At 41.6% G+C, this 21891-nt stretch overlaps 1 pseudogene; it reads right to left on the bottom strand.

The window, feature by feature from the left end:
* Window positions 1-21891, bottom strand: part of LOC147419951 (DEAD-box ATP-dependent RNA helicase 20-like) — a 237328-nt pseudogene that overhangs the window by 194047 nt on the left and 21390 nt on the right.

The following is a 21891-nucleotide window of genomic DNA, read 5'->3' as shown; positions in this document are numbered from 1 at the left end:
GGGGTGAAATAGGTCCCACAAAATCAGTGCCCCATTTTTCAAATGCCCTTTCTCCCATCATTGGCCGTAGTGGCATCTCATCTCTCTTTATTGGCACCTTGGTGCATTGACATGCGTCACAACGCTTTACAAGCTCGTCAGTATCCATGTACACTGTAGGCCACCATATTCCTGCGGCGGTTAAGACAATTTTTGTCGTCTTATCGCGCCTGAAAAATGGCCTCCACTTATGCCTCCATGTGTGTGTTCTAGAATCAGCAGGTATTCACTTTCACTTGCATAGATTCTAAGTCGATTGTCCTTTCCTCGCTTATAGATTTGGTTCCCAATTAAATCATAGTCGCGAGCCTCTAGTTCTATAGCCCTTTTCCTTGCTTTTGTTATGTTTTTAGGAAATGTCCTTGTGGTTAAGAAATTAATGATATATTGACTCCATGCCGGTGCAATGTCTACCTGAAGCAATGTCGCGTGATCCATTGGTCGTTTGGCACTACATATAGTACAATTGTTAACATAAGCATGTGTGTCAGCATACATAGTTGGCCAATAAACCCCTAATTTTTTTAGTCTTTGGTGTGTTTTCATTATTGGACAATGAAATGCACAATCATGGACGTGTGCTTCTTCAAGATAACATTGGAATTCCTCTGGATTTATACATAATCGTAGAATTTGGTCCGAGCCTAGTTGATACAGTCGTCGTGCAATCAACTGGAAGTTTTTGGTTTGTCGAATTGTTTACTATTTGGTTCTTTCTTCCTTGTTATCAAACTTACCTCCAAAGTAAAGAATGCTAATAATTTCCTGAGACCATTTGGGTATCATTTCAATATTGAAAAGATAAGCATTTGGTATGTCATCATCTACTCCTTCAGGAGCTTCTCCGTTTTGCAGCCTTGAAAGATGATCCACCCGTAGATGTGTTTTACCCTTTTTGACCACCACTGTGAAATCAAACTCTAGCAATATAATAAACCAATGTACAATTCTCCCGGTATTTCATAGTTTATTTACCAGATACAAAAGAGCTTGATGATTTGTGAAGAACACAAATTTGTTTGCTAGCAAATAATGCTGAAATTTCTTTACAGCATAAATCATTCCTAACCCCTCTCTTTCAGTGGTTGTGTAGTTCTTTTCTGAATTGTTTAACTATCGGCTTGCATAAAAAACTGGGAAATCCATTGTTTCGTCTCTAGGTTGAGCTAGAATACTCCTGATTGCATATGCATATGCATCAATGTGAACATGCAATATCTTTTCCCAATCTGGTGCTTTAAGTACAGGTGCTGATACAAGGTTTTCCTTAAGCTTTTGGAATGAATTTTCACACTCCTCAGTCCAGTCGAAACTGACTAACAAACGGTACAAAGGTTGTGCGATGACTGCATACATGTATATGAATCTTGGATAATATCCGCAGTGTCCCATGAAGGATTGCACTTGTTTCGCATTAGTAGGCCTGGGCAGATCTACTATGACTTTGATTTTGTCTAGGTCAGTGGTTATGCAATTTCTTGAGACAATGTGTCCTAAGATGTGGCCTTGCCTAACCATAAAAATGCACTTTTCTGGGTTAAGACAGATTCGATATGTTTTGCACTTCTCAAATACCTTTTGTAAATGGTCAATATGTTCTTCTTGTAGAAGAGAGTGTACACAAAGATCATCCATGTATATTTCTAAGAATATTCTCAGGTATTCTTTGAACGCATACGTCATTAACCTTTGAAAGGTAGTTGGGGCATTAGTTAAGCGAAAAGGCATAACTCTATACGCATATATTCCCCATTCCATGGCAAACATTGTTTTGTGTTGATCCTCTATTGCAATTGCCAGCTGATTATACCCTGAAAACCCATCTAGAAAGGAATAAGCCCATTTCCCGGCCACCCTCTCAAGTACATATTCTGTGATCGGCAAGCAATAATTATCCCTTATGGTGGCTGCATTTACCTTTTTGAGGTTCACACACACTCGCAGCTTTTCGTTCTTTTTGGGGACAACCACAATGGATGACACCCAACCTGTATGCTCGATGTCGTAGATGAATTCAGCATCCATCAGTTTGTCAATCTCGTCTTTGATTCGTTTAGCAAATGTGTCATTATATGTATAAGGACACTGTTTGCTAGGTTTGGCATCTGATTTCAAAGGAATTGTATGTTACAAATCATGTAATACGGGAGGAATTGTGAGATGGTTCAGCATCTTATTGGAGTTTGATTTCACAATGCTTGTTAAAAAGGGGACCACACATCAAACAGTTGATCACTTATCAAGGATTGCCTCAAGGGAACCTCCCAAGGGGGTTGATGATGACTTGCCGGATGCATAATTGTTCTCAATCAAGATGATTCCTAGATGGCCTGGGAATCTCACAACTTTGATGATGATAATACAAGAACATTCACAAGTTTCACTTCTTATATACCATGGTTGATCAACTCCTTTGAGGTCTTTATAGGACCATGCAAACACATCTTTATACTTCTTGAGAAGTTGTGTTAGCCGTTCTTCTTCGTCAGGCTCTAAATCAGTTGTGATATAGACCGGCCAAGGATTTTCACCTGGTTTAGTGAGGTCTATCCTTTTTGCATTTTTTGGCCCATCGTAAGATTCCTGGCTTCTTTTTTTCCTTGACTGGTGGTGTGTTAAGGCGGTTACGCCGCTAGCGGAAGTTAAATAGCGAGAACTCAACCAACAACAGAATTTGTCAGACGAGGACAAAGCTTGACCCGCAGGCGCATGGAAACAACTAGGTGGGTGTCAAATCACCTACTCGACCTTCTAATGACAATCACTACTAAGGAAATCAAATCTAAGTTCTAAAATACGCAAGTGACTGAAATCCGTACTACGAACGAATGCTATACGAAACAGGATCTAGAATCATTGAATCGATCTCAAACTCAAGGGGAAGTCTATACACTAGGTAAGAACAACACCCTAAAGACTTGAACTGCAAAATCAACCTATAACCACTCCGTGCGGCAAACGCGTATGAAGACAGGCCAAAAAATAGAGGTGACCGAAACTTGACCCCGATGGTACTAATGTGTAGCTCTACTCATTGTGGTTCTATAGATATGCTGCACGCTCTATTCCGACACACGAGTTGGAAGAAAACTCACACCGAAGCTCGTAGGAACTTACCACACATAGAAGCCGATAGCGCGCACTCTTGGTATCTGTGCGTAGCTCTCATCGTTGCTAACACAATGGTGGTGTCGCTTCTCCAATGGCGGCCCCGTAGCTCGCGTAGCAAGAAGATAAGACTCTCTCTCTCTCTCTCTCTCTCTCTCTCTCTCTCTCTCTCTCTCTCTCTCTCTCTCTCTCTCAGACACAGTCACGGCGCTCAAAAACTCACTTTGATTAATAATTGAATCTCCTTTAGGTTACAAAACTTTGGCTTATATACCTCATCCTTGGAGGTGAGAACATCTCTAATTATTTACATCAACATGTGAAATTACTTCGGGATTACAAGCTGGAAACTCAATCGAGTCCCGTTACTTAATGAATGGCTCAAATCAAAATTAATGTCGGAAAGACATTTATTACACTCAATGGTTACAAAATGATGGGTGTGAGCAAAAAATGTGGGTGTGATCCTCTGCTGGCTCAACACTTCCTCTGCTGGCTCAACACTCCCCCCCTCCACGTTCATGTCGTCCCTGACATGACTTTTAGGCTTGGTCAATAGAGTCCTGTCGTCTTGAGCATCTGCAAATGTGATTCGTAGCGTAGGTTGCCGATGGTCAAGGTTGGGCCGAATATTTTGCTTTCGTGAGTGAAAAAGACGGTGTAGAAAGCTTCTTTGAATGTTTGCATGTGGAAGCTAGGCAAAAACATAATTCTTTGGTATAAGAGATGTAACACCTTTGGTGATGGCTGCAATGAAAGATCATACATCATATCCGTCACTGTGTCGGCCGTCGATAGTAGACTCGAGGTCGTGGCTTTATCTGGCGCGAACACTTCAATGCATGCTAAGAGAGTCCTGCAGATTTTCTTTAGCATCTGACACGAAAGGTCAAGAGAGCCAGTAAAGAGTTTGATGGTGCCCGTTAGGGTTTTCACCATGTAGGCTTTACCTATTCTCTCTCCTTCCTTTGGTCCTGGCATCCTGGGATAATTAAGCCAATTTGGCTTCTTTTCTGCAATCCTGCCATGCTCTTTCCAGTTTCTGACTCTTGGCACCGGGCAGAAGGTTGCATCCTCCCGAATCTCCTTTGGAGCCTCTACCAAGTAGATGAGGTAGGCTGGGTATTTGTTCAGCCAACCTTTCCTCCATCTAGGTTGAGAATCTACAATCTTCCTTTGTGATGTCGCCTTCGTAAAGAGCGACATACTGCTCCTCCTCTATTCTCTTTTTCGTCTTTATCACTTCAAATTTCATCAGAGGGAAAGGCAGGCTGGGTTGCATCCACTCTTCATGGAGCACTTTTGTGTCTAAACCTTGAAGTCTAATGGAGATGAGGAGTCTCCTTTCCCATTCCATTTCCGCCTTGGCACTTTCCTCTGTTGACTTTTCTATTTGGTCCTGGAGCCTTTGTTCTTCTTCTTCAGAGATTCCTGAAGTTGAGGCCACTTCTTGAACTGGGGCTGGATCTTCAATTGTGGTTGCCTCTCTAGTTTCTGGTAGCTCTATGGCTGCTCCCCCTGCTTCTTCTTGTGGTGTCTCTGTTTCTCTTCTTTGTTGCTCTTGGAGGTCTTGGAGCTGTTTGCGGAGGGCCTCATTTTCTGTCCTTAGTGTTTGGTTTTCTGATGTGAGCCTCTCCTCTGCAGCCAATGATCCCTCCGCCATGTGCAATCTTTGCACTTGCTCTAACCTTAGCTCTCTTTGCAAACTTCTGACTTGATCTTCCAGAGCTGGTACGAGGGCTCCCTCTTGTTCTGTTCCTGCTCTGCTAGTTCTAGGGGTGGTCCTAAGTCTCGTGATTGTCCTTTCTTGAAGTTCGACTCTTTCCCTTAGCTCAATGAGCTCATCCTTGGCTGCCTTCAGCTCATCTTCTATTCGCTCCTTTGCTTCCTGTGAACTCGTTACCTCTCTTGAAGCTTCGGCTAGTTGTAGTATCAAGCCGTCTCTCTCGTTTTCTGCGTCGTAGAGTGATTCTTTATGACTTTCAGATTCAGTCATAGCATTCTCTAACTTCTTCTGCAACTCTGCTTCCTTTTGTTTTGCTGTCTCAATTGCTACTTCCTTTGCTCTGGATCTTTCTTTAATCTTGCTGAGCAGTTCATGCACCATGTGCATGTCTTTTTCATCTTCATCTGTCAACTTGACAGCTCTTTCTGCCACCACCTCCAAGGGCTTCGGCTCTTCTAGTATGTTCTGTTCGTCCATTTTCTCTTCACTCTCCATTGTACCCTTTGTCTTTTCCTTCGTCCCTTTCCGATCATCTTGTTTTCGTAGGGATATCCCATAAACTGCCTCCAGGGCCTCTTCTTCACTGTATCCGATCGCTACCAGATCCTCATAATCATCTTTCTTTTGCTGAACTAGATCTATCTCCTTTTCCTTGGTCCCGGTCTCCGGCTTTTCCATAACTTCTGTTTCTATTTCTATTGTGGTCTCCTCCACAATAATTTCTGTCTTCTTCGGGCTTGGTACATTAGTAAAGGAGGGCTGATTGTCCTCAGTCATCTTGGCTTTCCCTTTGTTTGCTTGCCCGTCTTTCTCTCGAAGTTCAGTAGACTCATCTACTTCCTTCTTCTCCTTGTCGTCCTTTTTCAGCTCAGCTTTTAAAAGCTGTACTTCCTCTTCAGTATAAGGCTCGACAGGTTGCTGCTCCAGTATGGCCTCCGACTCCTCATAAGCTCTAATATATTGATCATATTGATCAACATGTGGTCTGGCTGAGCTGGTTCCAACTTTAGTGGGGTCTGGCACCCACATTTCTTCAAAGTCCCCCTTTAGAGCTCTTTCCACTCTAAACTGCTCCACCAGCCTTCCATTCTTGCGGCTTTTTGACTTTTGGTTTGCTTGGGATCAGCCTTCTTCTTCGCTTTCTTCTTGAGCGGCTCGTCCACAGCCTCTTCAGGTTCTAAAACTATTTCTAGTTTTCGGCGTGCTCTTGTGGACGCCCTCTTGGATACTTCTTGTTGTTCTTCCTCCTCATCGGCTTCTCTAAGCCACTCATTCTGGGAGGGAACCCGTGGCCCTTGATCTCTGGCTCCAATAGCTTCATAAGCTATTCTTGTCAGAACTTCAGCTCCTCCTATATACTTTGGCTTCTCGTTGTGCATGGCGATTACTTGCTCGTGGATGTATTGAGCGTAATTCACCTCTTTTGGCATATTGCTCTTCAATGCCCATGTGATGGTAGTTGCAATGGCATGGGGCGGTGTCGTATACTTTTGCGGTCTTTTACTGCAAATATGGAGAAATTGGTTGTACAGTCGGCAAAGGGTTGCCGCTCTTTGGTCTGCCATATCTCCATAAGTTGCATTCTGTTTCTTGGACCCATAAACCTCTATAGCCTCCCTTCTTTCCCTGACAGACCTCCCTTTGTTGTTCAGCTTCAATGCATCTGCAATGAGCTGTGGAGTGATCTGTACTTCTACTTTCTCTCCATCCATGGCTGTCAATGTGGCTTTCCCATCCTTCTGAATGGATGTTGCCAACTCGTACACTCTTCTTGTATCCACACCTGATGGTCTCGAGGTGAAGAATCTGTGCAAGTCTGCCCTTTCCAGGTACCTGCTGATGTTCTCTGACCTGCTATAATCCACTAATTCTCGTGGGATCATAGGTACATCGACCGATTGCCCTTGAGGATCTCTGAAAGTCCCCTGGTAGATCTTTATTCCCTCTTTTTCTAGTACTGCTTCCTCCACCCAAGTCTTGGTTGGCTTGAGGGTTTCTGTTGGAATATCAAAAGGTTCTGCTTCTGCAAGAGCATCCTTGATGGTTGGTCTTTTTCTCTTAGTTGCCGATGACTTAGCGGAGTCCATGGATCCTGTAACTCCAATTACAGAAGTTAGTGTCTTTTTAGTACTGAAAGCCGAAATGAAGCTTTTAACTATTCAAATGACTTGAAAATTGAAACATGAGCCTAAGGATGCAATGTAGGTGAAAAAATATGCAAACTGGGCTCAAAAACATGCTTGAGACATCATACGCGTATGATGTCTTTTGTGTCAGAATGACTTCATATTGGTTGTGCTTGTAGCTGATAGTGTATACATGAGTATCATATGCTTGGATTTGAGTTTGGATCCCATTTGGTCAAGTTTTGGCCAGTTCAGTTCAGTTCAGGCTCTTGGCAAAATTTTGAAAGGGAAATGGATTTTATGATCCAAATTGGATAAAACTTGGTGGTTCACCTTCAAATGGCATGTAGATCACTTCTGTTTGGTGGTTGAAGCCCTGAGGTGCCAAAATCACATAGTGAGACATCATACGCGTATGATGTCTTTTAGTGCATTTTTGGACCAATTTTCTCTATAAGCTTGGTTTTGGCTTTAGATAGGCTTATTCAGTGGAATTATCAAGTTTGGATAGAATTTGGACTAAAAATGGCTCTGGAGACATCATATGCGTATAATGTCTTTTTCATCAAATTTTCATGGGATTGGTTCTGTGGACTCTCCATGTGCTAGTGAAGGACTGTTTATACTCAAATCTTGGTTTGGACTTGAATATGTTGGATTTGGGACAAAAATAGGCTTTGTATGAAGGATTTTCTCTTAATTGGGCTAATGGGGTGATCCACCTGACCAAATGGTTCCAAACTTCATATGTAGCATGTATTAGATATATATAATGGATGTATGATGACAAATGAGCATTTTTGCTCTGTAAGTGCAAATAGACATCATACGCGTATGATGTCTTTTGTGTCAAAATGGTGCTTTTTGGTTCCAGATAGCTTGTAGATGTGTTAATCAACAATCCTACAAAGTTTCAATGAGTTTGGAGTTATTTTGACAAAATTAGGACCAAAAATCAATTTTATGGCCTACTTTGCGTCTTTTTGGTTTTCCTTGGGTTTTCTAACTCCAATTCTCATGATACTTGGTTCATAGGATGTGATTAACATGTGGAATGAGGCTATGCACTCAAATGTTGAAATGGATGTGAAAATCATGCTGTGAGACATCATACGCGTATGATGTCTTTTCTTGAAATGTTGGTCTTTTTGTGCAAAGAATGCTTTGTGCTAGTGCCCTAAGCCCTGCTAACTAGTTTTCAACTTAAAAAGTCATCAGTTTAGCTAAAAAGCCCCCTTATAGGCATTTCAGTCTCCGAAGTCGTCTTTTTGCCTTGGAGTTGAATTTCTTCAACTTTTCTTCTCGAGAGTTGCATTTCCAGCTCATTGGATATGTTGTGAAGCCACCTATTTGGTTGAACTTGACTTTGGCTCCCCGTTCTCCATCTTTCTCCATTTGGTTGCCCGAAAGCGTCTTTTTCACCATCGGTAAGTGAATCAGCTTTCTTTTGGGTTTTGCTTGCAAACATAAGTCACCCATGTATATTTGAAGCTGCTTGTGAAGTTTCATGTCATTTGGTCGTCAATTTTAGCCCTTATGCCAAAATGACGCTTTGTGTGTCCGCAGCCGAATCGGTTGTTCCGACCTACTTTTGGTGATCCAAACCCGGAGATACTCCATGGTTGCATTGCCCTCGATGTTGTTAAGCTTCCTGAGAAGTTTTGTGTCGTTCCGACAACTTTTTTCTGTTTGCCTCTTGCAGGCTCTGTTGACCTAGGGTTTTTTCAGTCGTTCTTTCTCGAGCTTTGAGTGTTAGAAACTCATCTCCTATACTAGGGTAACCCACCTCTAAGTTCTTGTAAGGTTTGGTTAGGCGGTTGTGCCCCTACCTAGCGTTCCTCCCCATTCCCCTTCTGCTCTTGTTTATTGGTTTTGGTGAGTTTTCGCGACAAAAGTTAACGATAAGCATCAAAAGCTTATGGCAACGAGTCTACCTCTCATGTCTGGTGTCCTCTGAGCTCTCGTAGCAGTCGTAGAAGGCGGTAGAAGGTCGGATGCTCCTGTGTGCTCTTTGCTCTCTCCAAGAAGGTAATAGTGGAAATGAGCTTGATAGTGAAGTGAAAAATACTTAACTTCGGGCTTCCCGGATCACTTGTTACCAAATTTGACATGTGCTCCTATCTCGTCGTGAAATGCACTTTAGGATTTGAAATTTCTCAATTTGGACTCCGTTTGACCTGTTTCTGAGAAATCTGTCCACTTTGCCAAAATTTGTCATTTCGGGCTTTCCGCAACTTTTTCAGAATTGTACCCAATTTTTACCATGGGTTGCCCTTGTCATTAGGACCATCACCGTCTATTCTTTTCTTTTTTCCGATCTCATTTCACCTGCTTTTTTATTTTTCTTTTACTTTTATTAAGAAAATCATAAAAAATAAAGGAAAATAGCAAATTGAAGCCAAAAAATTCCAAACATACACGATAAATAGCTGGTAACCCTGTGTATATGAATATACACTTCTTTGTGATTTCTGGACTTGGATTACCACTTTTTTCCACCTTTTAGCTCCAAAAACACTCTTATTTAGTGATATTTACACATCTAGAGACCCAAATTCATCATTTGATCTCTTCTTGTTGCAAAACAAGGTATATAAGGGCATAAATATTATCAATATCCGCAATCAAACATAAATAATTGCAAAATCATGTAAGACACTGTCCTTGTAATATAATTTTTGTTTTTCTTTGTTTTTCCCGCTTGTAGCTGCTTTGTAGCTCTTGTATACCTCCCCCCCTCCTAGTCTGAGTCCTCCCGGACGACTATGAAGTGTCTGTGGGTGAAGCATTGTAGTTGTTTTGGTCATAAGTTCCCAATGCAATTATAGAGCGATGATACAACAGTCTTTCCAATAAAGCTGCTCTTTGTTTGATTGAAGGATTGGTGGTCGGGTTTTGGGTTGGTTTTGGCACTTCGGTAGTAGAATCAGTAGATGGATTCTTCGTTACCTTGTTGTCTTTTTTCACAATCCAAATCTGCTTCCGCTTTGCTTGTGCTTGCCACAAACTCTTTGCGACCCAAACCTACTTTGTTATGTGTGTTGATTTCCTCGCCTTGAAATACCTAGGAGTTTCCGTTGATTGTATTGAAGGGAGTTCCTGTTTACAAATCTTTGGGATCCAAATTTGCTTGCTATAGCTTTGTGCCGTCATGAACTTCTTTGGAATCCAGATCTGTTTCACTGTCCTTGATTGTCGGGGATCACTCTGTTGTCTGGTATTGAAGACTCTATTTGTGTTTTCTGGCACACCTTTTTTGGTCTCCATACCAACGTTGACTCCGTTTTTTCCCAAGGTTGAGCTGTTATATTATTGCTTGTCTTCCTTATCCACTGTTGAGAATTCCTCGTCGAAGAGTAATCCAGTTGTATAGAAACTTTTGGTTGCCATTGCTTCTTCTTTTTCTCTGGTTGTTGTTTACCTTTGTCTTTGGATTCTTCCTTTGGAGTTGGCTCTGCTCCTTTGGTGAACTTAACTGATTGACTTTCACCTTCGTATTTGATAAGCACTGATTTAGAACTCCAGTCAATCATTGCATTGTATTGCTTCTGCCATGGTTGTCCTAGCAATAATGGATGTTGTGTAGCTTGGTCTTCAACCACGTAAAACATATGAGGATACACATATTGGTTAATCTGTATATGTAAAACTGTGCATCCGACAGTTTTGATTGAATTCTCAGAGTAACTCTTTAACTCTTGCTTGGCAGTTTGTATTTTAGTGTCATTTGTCAATTGTCTATACAAACTGAGTGAAAGTAGGTTAGCTTGAGCTCCTGAATCCAATAGTGCTCTGGCTTTGATTTGGTTGGTTCCTACTTTGCATTCAATGATGGGTTCTTCTTTGTCATTATCCATTTCTGTTATACTGACTGCGTTTATTCGTATTGCTCCTTCATTGCGCTGTTTCTGACGCAGTAGTCTTCTTTTCTCCATTCTTTCCTTCGCCTCGGCTTGCGCTTCCTCCACAATCTTTTTCTTTTTCTGGACACGCAGCTTTTCTTGATGTATTTTGAGAAGCATGTCTTGTGTTAGCGGCAACAGATACTTTTTCACTCTGCATCCACTAATCCAATTGGGCATTTCTTCTCCGTCTAATGTAGCAAGCTTGACGGCTCCACTTGGTGATAGATCTTTAATCACCAGAGGTCCCATCCCTCGCTTTTTAAGCTTCTTAGCATGCTGTTTCAGAGTGTAAACTAGGACATAGTCCCCAACTTTAAACTCTTTAGTCCGCACATGCTTATCAAAAAATTCCTTTTGTCGCCTTTTTTGAGCGTAGATGGAAGCTACTGCTTTTAGGCGAAGCTCATCTAGCTTTTCCAGGTCATCTATTCTATCAAAGAGCTCGTGCCCTGTCCACTCTAGATCCTTAGCCACCCTTAAGGTTGAAATCAAGAATTCTATTGGTAAGATAGCATTTAGCCCAAAAACCATGTTATATGGGGTCGTTCCTATTGATGTTTTATATGCTACCCTATATGCCCATAATGTTGAATGCAACTTCTGGTCCCAGTCAGTTCTCGACTCAGATACAATCTTCGTAAGGACCGTGCATATGGTTTTGTTTGTTGCTTCAGCTTGTCCGTTTGCTTGTGGATGATACGGGGCTGATTTCCTATGGATTACCATGAATTCATCTAGAAGGATCTCTATCACTTCATTTATGAAATGTGTGCCTCGATCACTCACAATTTCTATTGGCAATCCATATCGTACAAAGACGTATTCATACAGAAATTGTGCCGTGGTCCTGGCATCTGCTTTTTGAGTTGCCTTTGCTTCGACCCACTTTGTTAGATAGTCTGTAGCCACAACGATGTATTGTGCATGAGTCTTATATGCAGGAGGTGAAATGGGTCCGACATAATCAATCCCCCATTTTGCAAAAGCTCTTGCCCCCATCATTGGTCTAAGCGGCATATCATCTCTTTTAAGTGGTACTTTGGTCCGCTGACAGTCATCACACCGTTTAACGTATTCCTCAGCGTCCATATGTAATGTTGGCCACCATATTCCTGCGGCTAAGACAAGTTTTGTTGTCTTATCACCTGAGAAATGGCCTCCACCTACTCCTCCATGAGCTTGCTCCAGGATTATCACATACTCAGACTCTGATGCGCAAATCCTAAGCTGGTTGTCTTTACCTCTCTTATAGAGTTGATCTCCTATTAAAGCGTAATCTCTAGCTTCTGTCTCTACAGATTTCTGACGAGCTTTTGACGTTCCTTCTGGGAAAGTTCTATTTGTGAGATATTCAACAATATACTGACTCCATTCTGGAGCGATCATTATCTGATATAATGTCGAATACTCTGCTGGTGGTTTTGATGAACATACAATACATACAGTGACATATTCATGTACGCTTTCCTTCATTCCTGGCCAATAGACTCCCAATTGTAACAAATTCCTATATGTGTTCCTTCTTGAACAATGAAATGCACATTCCTGAACATGTGCTTCGCACAGATATATATTATATTCCTCAGGATTGATGCATAGTCGTAAAATATGATCATTTCCCAATTGATACAACCTTCCTGCAACCAATTGAAGATTCTTGAATTGCTGAATAGCAATATGTTTCTGGTTGTATTCTCTTCTATCGAACTCTCCTCCATAGGTTAATAGGTTAACGACATTTTGAGACCACTTAGGTATCATTTCTATGTTGAACAAGTACGCGTCTGGCATGTCGTCATCTACTCCTATAGGGTCTTCTCCATACGTCAATCGCAAAAGATGATCAGCTCTAAGATGTGTTTTTCCTTTCTTTACTACTACCGTGAAGTCGAATTCCATTAAGATAATGAACCATCTCACTATTATCCCGGTATTGCATGGTTTATTCACTAGGTAGAGCAAGGCTTGGTGATCCGTAAAAAACACAAACTTGTTGGCTAGAAGATAATGCCGAAATTTCTTCACAGCATAGATCATTCCTAATCCTTCTCGCTCTGTTGTGGTGTAATTCTTCTATGCATGGTTGAGCTGTCGACTGGCGTAACAGATAGGAAAATCCATGTTTCCTTCTTCTGGCTGAGCCAGAATGCATCCTATTGCATATGCCGAAGCATCTATGTGCACATGGAATATCTTCTCCCAATCTGGTGATTTCAAGACTGGAGCAGTAATGAGTGCCTCTTTCAATTTCTTGAATGATTCCTCACACTCCTTTGTCCATTCAAAGTTCACTATTAGCCTGTAAAGTGGTTGGCCTATTATAGCGTACATGTAAATGAATCGTCTATAATATCCGCAATGTCCCATAAAGCTCTGTACTTGTTTCGCATTGGTTGGTCTAGGCATATCCACTATAACTTTTATCTTCTCTAAATCCGTGGATATTCCGTTTTGTGAGACAATATGTCCCAGAATTCTGCCCTGTCGGACCATAAACACACATTTCTCAGGATTGAGACAAATGCGATATGTCCTACATTTCTCAAATACTTTTCTTAGGTGTTCTAGATGCTCATCTCTCAGTAGAGAATGTACACATAATTCATCCATGTAGATTTCTAGAAACAGCCTTAAGTATGCTTTGAAAGCATGCGTCATCAGCCTCTGGAAGGTTGCGGGAGCATTGGTTAGACCAAAAGGCATAACCCGATAAGCATAAATTCCCCACTCCGTTGCAAAAGCTGTTTTATGTTGATCTTCTGGTGCTATGCGTCATCAGCCTCTGGAAGGTTGCGGGAGCATTGGTTAGACCAAAAGGCATAACCCGATAAGCATAAATTCCCCACTCCATTGCAAAAGCTGTTTTATGTTGATCTTCTGGTGCTATGGCTAGCTGGTTATATCCTGAAAAACCATCAAGAAAGGAGTATGCTGTTTTCCCTGATACACGCTCTAGAATATGATCAGTTATCGGCAGGGGATAATTGTCCCTGATTGTTGCAGCATTCACTTTCTTTAAGTTGACACACACTCGGAGTTTTCCGTTCTTCTTAGGTACTACCACAATCGGAGATACCCAATCGGTGTGTTCAATCTCGTATATGAATTCAGCTTCCATTAGCTTATCTATCTCTTCCTTGATTCGCTTAGCAAAAGTATCATTATATGTGTATGGTCTCTGTCTGCTAGGCTTTGCGTCTTGTTTCAGTGGGATTGAGTGTTGGCATATCGATGGGTCAACTCCCTTTAAGTCCTTATAAGACCATGCAAACACATCCCTATACTCTCTGAGAAGACTCAAAAGTCTCTCTTCCTCGCCTGGAGACAAATCTGTGGCTATGTACACCGGTCTAGGTGGCTCACCTGGAGCTGCTAAATCAACTTTTTTTGCATCCTCCGGTCCGTCATAAGATTCGTTCTCCTTCCTCTCTCGAATAGGTGGGGTTAATATCACCTTCCTATCCTCTATTGTGAATTTCCTATAGTGAGAGGGAACATCCATGTTTTCCTTGATTTTGACGTTTTCGTCCTCTCCACTCTCAATTTCTGTCGTCCAAACTTCCTTCAGAGTTTTCTTGAGCTCTCTGTACTTGTTTCTACGTTCTAACTTGGACTCCGTGTATTCTCTGTTGCGCTTGTTCTTTTCTGATTTTTCTGTTTCAGTTTTCGTTCCATTCTTTTGAACTTGATTTCTTGAGCCTCTTTTGTCTTTTCGTAAGCTCTTTTGATCACTGCCTCTCATTCTTCCAGAAATCTTATCCTTAACACAATCTTCAGCCTTTACTAGCATTAGGAATTGATTTTTTCCTCTTATTCTAGGCATCGGATTGGTTCTAACCCCTTTTGTTTTTTTCTTTGCTCTATAGTGTTTCTGGCGTTGTTTAGTTTGGTTCGGAAAATCATAAAATCGGACATCCGTTATAGTTTCTTCGTTTCCGCTTGAATTGTCCGTTGACTCGTTGTCTGCTTCATTTCCCCACTCTGGATGATTGGGAATGTCGTGAAACACCTCTTCTTCATCTTCCTTTTCCAGTGTATCGTTCTTTTCAGTTTCTTTTTCGAGTACAGTTCTCAACATGAAATACGGAACCACGTCGTACCCGTCCTTGTCGCAAAATTTCGTTGTGGGACCATCCGGAATTGCACAAACATCTAGGGTTGCTAGAATGTGTGTCCATTCTAATGGTTCAAACGTGTCCTCTGGAAAGGGTTCTCCTACATAAGTTTCGTCTTCGATAGCCCTTTCTAAAACACATTCTTCTCGTTTCAGACTTCCACATTTCGAAGCTCCACACATCCATAACTCCTTGGGTTTACCTAACCAAGCTGGAAATTCGGATCCCGCCAAAGTAGCTGAATCAAACTCCTCTACCGGTGTTCGGTTCACATCTTTGTAGCTATGGTCTTTCAGGTTCACACGTGTAGTGGTTTCCATATTTCTCAGTATATGTGATCGTAGCCCCAATCTTGGACCATTTTCAACTGTCTCATGAATGGTCTTCCCAATATGATATCATAGTTATTCTCCTTGGCAAAATCGACAATAGCAAAAGTATGTTCGTATTCAATGCCGCAAGAAGTCACTACAACTTTCTCTAATAACCCCATAGGTTTCTCCATGTGTCCATCTGCTAATTGGAGTTTCAACCTAGTCTTCCTTATTGCTGGTTTCCCCCATTTTTTCCAGATTTCTTTTGTAGCAATGGCTACCCCTGCTCCGCTGTCTAGTATTGCCATCGTCTTCACTCCTTGGAATTCAACTGGTAAGGTTGTATTCCCCTCTTCACCTTCGCAATACTCTCCGACCTTGTTTAAGGGTACAGGCTTAGCGTTCTTTTGTGGCTTGCTCAGCTCCTCTATGCTCTCTTGCAATCTCGATGTTGGATCTTTTATCCCGAATTTCTCCAAGCATTTTCCTACAGTGGTCCACATATGTGGTCTTAGCCTCAAAAGCTCAGCTAGAGTGATAGTGCATGTCACTGGTGTTGACAAAATCTCTATCAATCCTTGCGAGTCCATGACTTTTTCTGATGAGATTTTTCGTGAGGGAAGTGCTCTAATCTCGGATTTTGCTTCATACTCTCCTAAGTATGAAGGTAAGGTTTTCAGTGAATGAGGTTTGCTCTCCATTGTTCTAACAGAGCCCCCATCTCCCCAGTAAGATTGCAGATCCAAGTCCACTTGAGATCCTGCCTCAAATTCCACTATGGGAGGATTCCTGATGTCCTTTTCCCAATTTGTCTGATTAGCTTGGCAACTTAGCTCGTTTGCAAAGTTTGCCTCTCTCACTTGTTTCCAAAATTCATTGTAATCCTCATCTTTTCCGTAAATCCTCTGTATGACTGGATGAAAACTCTCTATCTCCTGATCGGTTGTGTTCAATACTATGCGGTCATCCTTTTGTGTATTTTCAGGCTTTTGTGCACTGGGAGTCTTTTCAGCTACCCGTGAAACGATAGTCTCTTGCTGAATTGGGTTTTCCTTTCCACAATTCATTGTTTCTTTTGGTGGTTCTAATAAGGCTTGTGCAGTCTCGATCATTCTCTGGCACATTTCAAGTCTCTGCTTTTCCAATTCCGCGTTTGGGTATGTCATCCACCTCTGTTCTTGTGTTTGGTTGTTCTTTAACCTAGCTTCGTAAGCTCTCATCAGTGCGTCCAATGGTTCGTGTACTTTGTCGACTAGCACTGATCCCCCTGAGCTTAAGCTCGTTGTTTCTTTGATACTCTTTTGTTTCGTTCTTTCCGGGCTCATCTCTCGTTTCCCGTTTTGACTCTCAAGTTTTTCTAATCTAGCTTTAGTTTGCTTTAGTTCCTCAGCTAGAATAGCGTCTTCACGTTCTTTTCTCAACTTCATGCGTGCTTTTCTAGCTTTCCATGTGTTTTTCTGACTCCGCGGTCCTTGACTAACCACTTCAGTCGCTAACTTTCCATTCTCAGGTTCTCTAGTGGTTTTCTTAGCTTGAGCTCTAGTAACAACTTGCGTTGGTATCAGAGTTTCATTTTCAGACCCACTGCTGGTAGGAATAGTTTCTAACATATTCAATGTCGTCTTTTGCACTTTGTTTGGATTCTTTGAACAATCCTCAATGAAGTGAGTAACCCCACACTCAGTGCAATAAGCGTTAATTCTAATGATTTCCGTATGTGGGCAAACATTCATCAGATGGTCACCTCCACACTTGTAACAGGGTCCTAGTGCTGGTCTTGGTCCCGCTTGATTCGTCCTTTGTGGATAGGATGGTCTCTGTCCTGCTATCCCTCCATGAGCTATGAACATCAAGGTTCTTGCGTCCATATTGTATCTCTCTTCATCAGAAGCACTTGTAACTGTTGGTGTTCCAACATTCCCCATCATGCCCCATGGTTCTGGTTGTTTGGGTTCTTCTGGTGGGTAATACATAGTTGGAGACATGTGTGCACCAGATTCTTCATAATAGGCTTGAACAGGCACTAAGGCTTGTTCTTCCTGATTCTCTAAGGTTGGTGCATATCTAATGCCCACTGGTCTTGCTCCTAGTAAAGGTGGTTGTTGTCCCAATACCGGTTGCAGTCTTTCTATCCCCATAGGTCCTGGTACACTTCCCGTTGGGTATCGAGGTACTGGATGTATCTGAGGTGGTGCTAATTGAGCAGGAGGTGCATACTGGCGCTCCCTTACATACCCTTTGTTGTAATAACACTCCTCTGTTGGATGATTTGTCCATTTTTGTTCAATAGCACACCATTTCAGTGGTTTTGGCAATGGTTTTTGGTATGGTGCCATCCTTTTTAGAGCATCTTCTATCATTTGCTCTACATTTGGCATGGTTGTTGTTTGAACATTCTTTTTAGTGGTAGTCTCGCTCGCTACGGAGGAGGAGCTACTGGATGCAAAATCTGTATCCGCTGACACCTCTCCATAAACCGTACAGTTATCCACTAAGTACAATGCCTCTCTCGTTACTTGCTCGAAACTTGTACAAGCTTTCAAGTGCAAGTCCTTCTTGAGAGTGTCGTTCCTCAATCCCTCAATAAAGAGAACAGATAGTCTGTCATCTTGTGGTCGTTCACGTACTGGACATCTCTCAATGTATTGTTTGAAGCGAAGTGAAGCTTCCTTCACTTTTTCGTGTTCTCTCTGTTTAAAAGCATATATTTGTGAGACCGTATTGTGCTTAATCCCTCGTTTTGAGAATTCCTCAGCAAACTCTCTTAGCAAATGGTCAATGTCATGGAATCCCCCTATGTTCATTGGTTGAAACCATGTCAATGCAGTACCTTCTAGAGTAAGACCAAATCCCTCGTATTGTGTATGGAAATCTGTTATCTGCTCAGCTCTTAAGACTTGCTTAAAGAGTGACACATGTGCATACGGATCTCCTGAACCACCATACTTCTTTGGCATACACTTGGCTACTTGAGATGGTCTCATACGTCTATGGTCTGCTACCAATCTCATTGCTCCTGTGTCTCGGCTAAAGCTTTCTCTAGCATCATGGACTTCATGGGTTACCCTTGTCGGTTCCCCCGCCCTGAATCTACTACTAGGAGGTAAATGTGATGGTTCCGCTTCAAACCTTGGACCTGGAGTGGTATAGGTGGGGATTGGAACTGCACTACCTCGATTCGTCTCCATTGACTCTCTGGAATGTAATGATCCCATTGGTCCGAGCTTCGAGTCCCAAGGTTGACTGAAAGAGTCAGCAACCTGAGTTCTTTGTCCTCCTGTTGTCATTGAGTTTTGCACTCCAGTTGTTGGTGCTGGTCTATGTGAGCTAGAAGTAACATAATACTGATGTAGTGGTCCCCCAAAGTATGTATATCCTTCTAATTCTTTCTTGCCCATTGTTGAGTATTGCCTGCCATACTTATCGTAAGCGGCAATTTTCACTTCCGATCCCTCTGTGTAGGTAAAGACATAGAGTCTTTTTTTGTCTGTCAACTCTCCGGTGTAGGGTTCTTCACATTATAATAGAGATCTTGCTCCCCATTATTATATTTGTATAGCCCCACATAGATGTTATCAGTGTTGATCCTTGTAGTTTCATTCTCTCTTCTTAACCTCGCATTAGGGAAGTTCATTATTGGTGCTTTCTCCTCGAGTTCTTCATCTATTTTGGCTTTGGTGCCCATCAATCCCCACTTGTCCACAATGTTAGGGTTTAGGACTACCAAGTACATGGTACCCTCGTCATCTAGATATCTATCTCCACTATAGCTCACAGGCACTAAGTCCTTGAACTCACTAGGTCTTTCTTCTATCTTTACACAATAGCGGTCCATTCCATCTTTGTAGATCTTTGCAACTTGCTCATTGTCGTACTGATATTTTATGAACAATAGCTTCATTGTGGCGGAAGGGTTTGATGATCCTGCTGCCATATTTTCTCTGTTGTTCCTGTTCGAGTGTTCGGTGAAAATCTCGTAAGACCTCTCCGAAGAAGTATCAGAAACACTTCCTTCAAAGATCGGCTCTAATGGTTGCACTCAACTTTGGTTTACACTTCCCTCGGTTGATATGACACTTGCTGGTTCCCCTTGTTTTGGTTGATTATTCCGGAGATTCCTGCCCGATCTCAAATTCATCAATTCCCCTAAAGGACTGTAACTTTTTCGTCTCGGTAATTTGTTTTCCCTAAGTTTTTGTGGTCAGAATTGATCCAAGCTGATTGATACTTGGTCAATTGTTTAATCTTGTCAGTTGGACATCTTCTGTTTCATCAAGTGAGAATTTTGTCACAGTTATGCTGAAAAAGACATTATACGCGTATGATGTCTTTTTTCACAGATTTTGACTATTTTGGTTATGCTCACTCTCAGTGGCCCCTTTATGCTCTTTCCACTCACAAAATTTAGTTTGAACTCTGTTTGAGCAAGTTATGGCTAGTTCAGGCTTTTCTTGGCACTTTTCTGCTTTTGACTTGTTTTTGGGTCAATTGTTATCCAAATGGGATGAAACTTGAAATATAGCCTCTAGATAGCTATTACAATGGATCTGTGTTGGCAAAGTATCAAAATATGTCCAAAATTAGGTCAAAGACATCATACGCGTATGATGTCTTTTTCATCAATTTGGGTCCAAACTTGATATTTATGCTTTCTACAGTGTTTGTAACAATCTTGTCAGGTCAGATTTCAAAAATAAGCAGTGGAAGTGCCAAAAGACATTATACGCGTATGATGTCTTTTGTCCCAGATTTTGACTATTTTTGGTTTTAAGCCTTCTCTAATGTTTATAATTGAGTTTCAAGTGTTTTTGTCAGGTTTGAATGTAAAAACAAGATCTGAATCAAAATTTCTTGTTCTTTGCGTTTTTTTTGCTCTCTGACTTGGTCTTTTGGGTTTCTGAGAGTGTTAAAGCCCTTGTTTTAAGTTGAAATTAGGGTATAACCCCCTTTTTGAACACTCTGGTAAAGTCAAAATTTCTGTTTTGGTCTCTGTTTAGGTCCTAAGACATCATACGCGTATGATGTCTAAAATTGCAGATTTCCAGTTTTTCAGCACAGAACTCTTCCAATAGCTCTTTTAAGTGCTCAGCAATAATCAGTTACACAGAAAATTTTTCTGAACTTTGTTTATTGCATATTTCACTACCAAAGCGACTTTTTCAGTGATCTAACATGCAATCAAACACATCAAGAAAATAGAACACCAATTGATAGCTCTGGATCAGAATCAAATCACGCCCTACCTAAGCTACTTCTAATCATAAAATGGATTTTTTGCAATTGAAAATATAAAGAGATTTACTACCACACAAGGAGTAGCAAATGCTTTTTATGTCAACAACCACTTAAACACCATCAAAAACAATCTAATCTAAACTAAACTAAAAATACTGTCAACACGGAAGACCCAGGAATACCCCACTTCTTAGTATCTCTCGAGACCTTCGGAGTCCACCACTCCTAGATCTTTTCTAACTAAAGTATACAAAGTAGTTTATACGACTCACCTCGTAGGATTAGTCTAAGGTCACCTACTTAGGGCTCTCGTCCCCGGCAGCGGCGCCAAATGTTAAGGCGATTACGCCGCTAGCGGAAGCTAAATAGCGAGAACTCAACCAACAACAGAATTTGTCAGACGAGGACGGAGCTTGACCCGCAGGCGCATGGAAACAACTAGGTGGGTGTCAAATCACCTACTCGACCTTCTAATGACAATCACTACTAAGGAAATCAAATCTAAGTTCTAAAATACGCAAGTGACTGAAATCCGTACTACGAACGAACGCTATACGAAACAGGATCTAGAATCATTAAATCGATCTCAAACTCAAGGGGAAGTCTATACACTAGGTAAGAACAACACCCTAAAGACTTGAACTGCAAAATCAACCTATAACCACTCCGTGCGGCAAACGCGTATGAAGACAGGCCGAAAAATACAGGTGACCGAAACTTGACCCCGATGGTACTAATGTGTAGCTCTACTCATCGTGGTTCTATAGATATGCTGCACACTCTATTCCGACAGACGAGTTGGAAGAAAACTCACAGCAAAGCTCGTAGGAACTTACCACACATAGAAGCCGATAGCGCGCACTCTTGGTATCTGTGCGTAGCTCTCACCGTTGCTAACACAATGGCGGTGTCGCTTCTCCAATGGCGGCCCCGTAGCTCGCGTAGCAAGAAGATAAGACTCTCTCTCTCTCTCTCTCTCTCTCTCTCTCTCAGACACAGTCACGGCGCTCAAAAACTCACTTTGATTAATAATTGAATCTCCTTTAGGTTACAAAACTTTGGCTTATATACCTCAGCCTTGGAGGTGAGAACATCTCTAATTATTTACATCAACAGGTGAAATTACTTCGGGATTACAAGCTGGAAACTCAATCGAGTCCCGTTACTTAATGAATGGCTCAAATCAAAATTAATGTCGGAAAGACATTTATTACAATCAATGGTTACAAAATGATGGGTGTGAGCAAAAAATGTGGGTGTGATCCTCTGCTGGCTCAACACTTCCTCTGCTGGCTCAACATGGTGTCATTATGATTTTTCTGT

This window comes from Adiantum capillus-veneris, chromosome 29 (assembly GCF_014529385.1).
Source record: "Adiantum capillus-veneris isolate H3 chromosome 29, ASM1452938v2, whole genome shotgun sequence".
Lineage (NCBI taxonomy): Eukaryota > Viridiplantae > Streptophyta > Polypodiopsida > Polypodiales > Pteridaceae > Adiantum > Adiantum capillus-veneris.
This window is presented reverse-complemented; position numbering and strand designations above follow the sequence as displayed.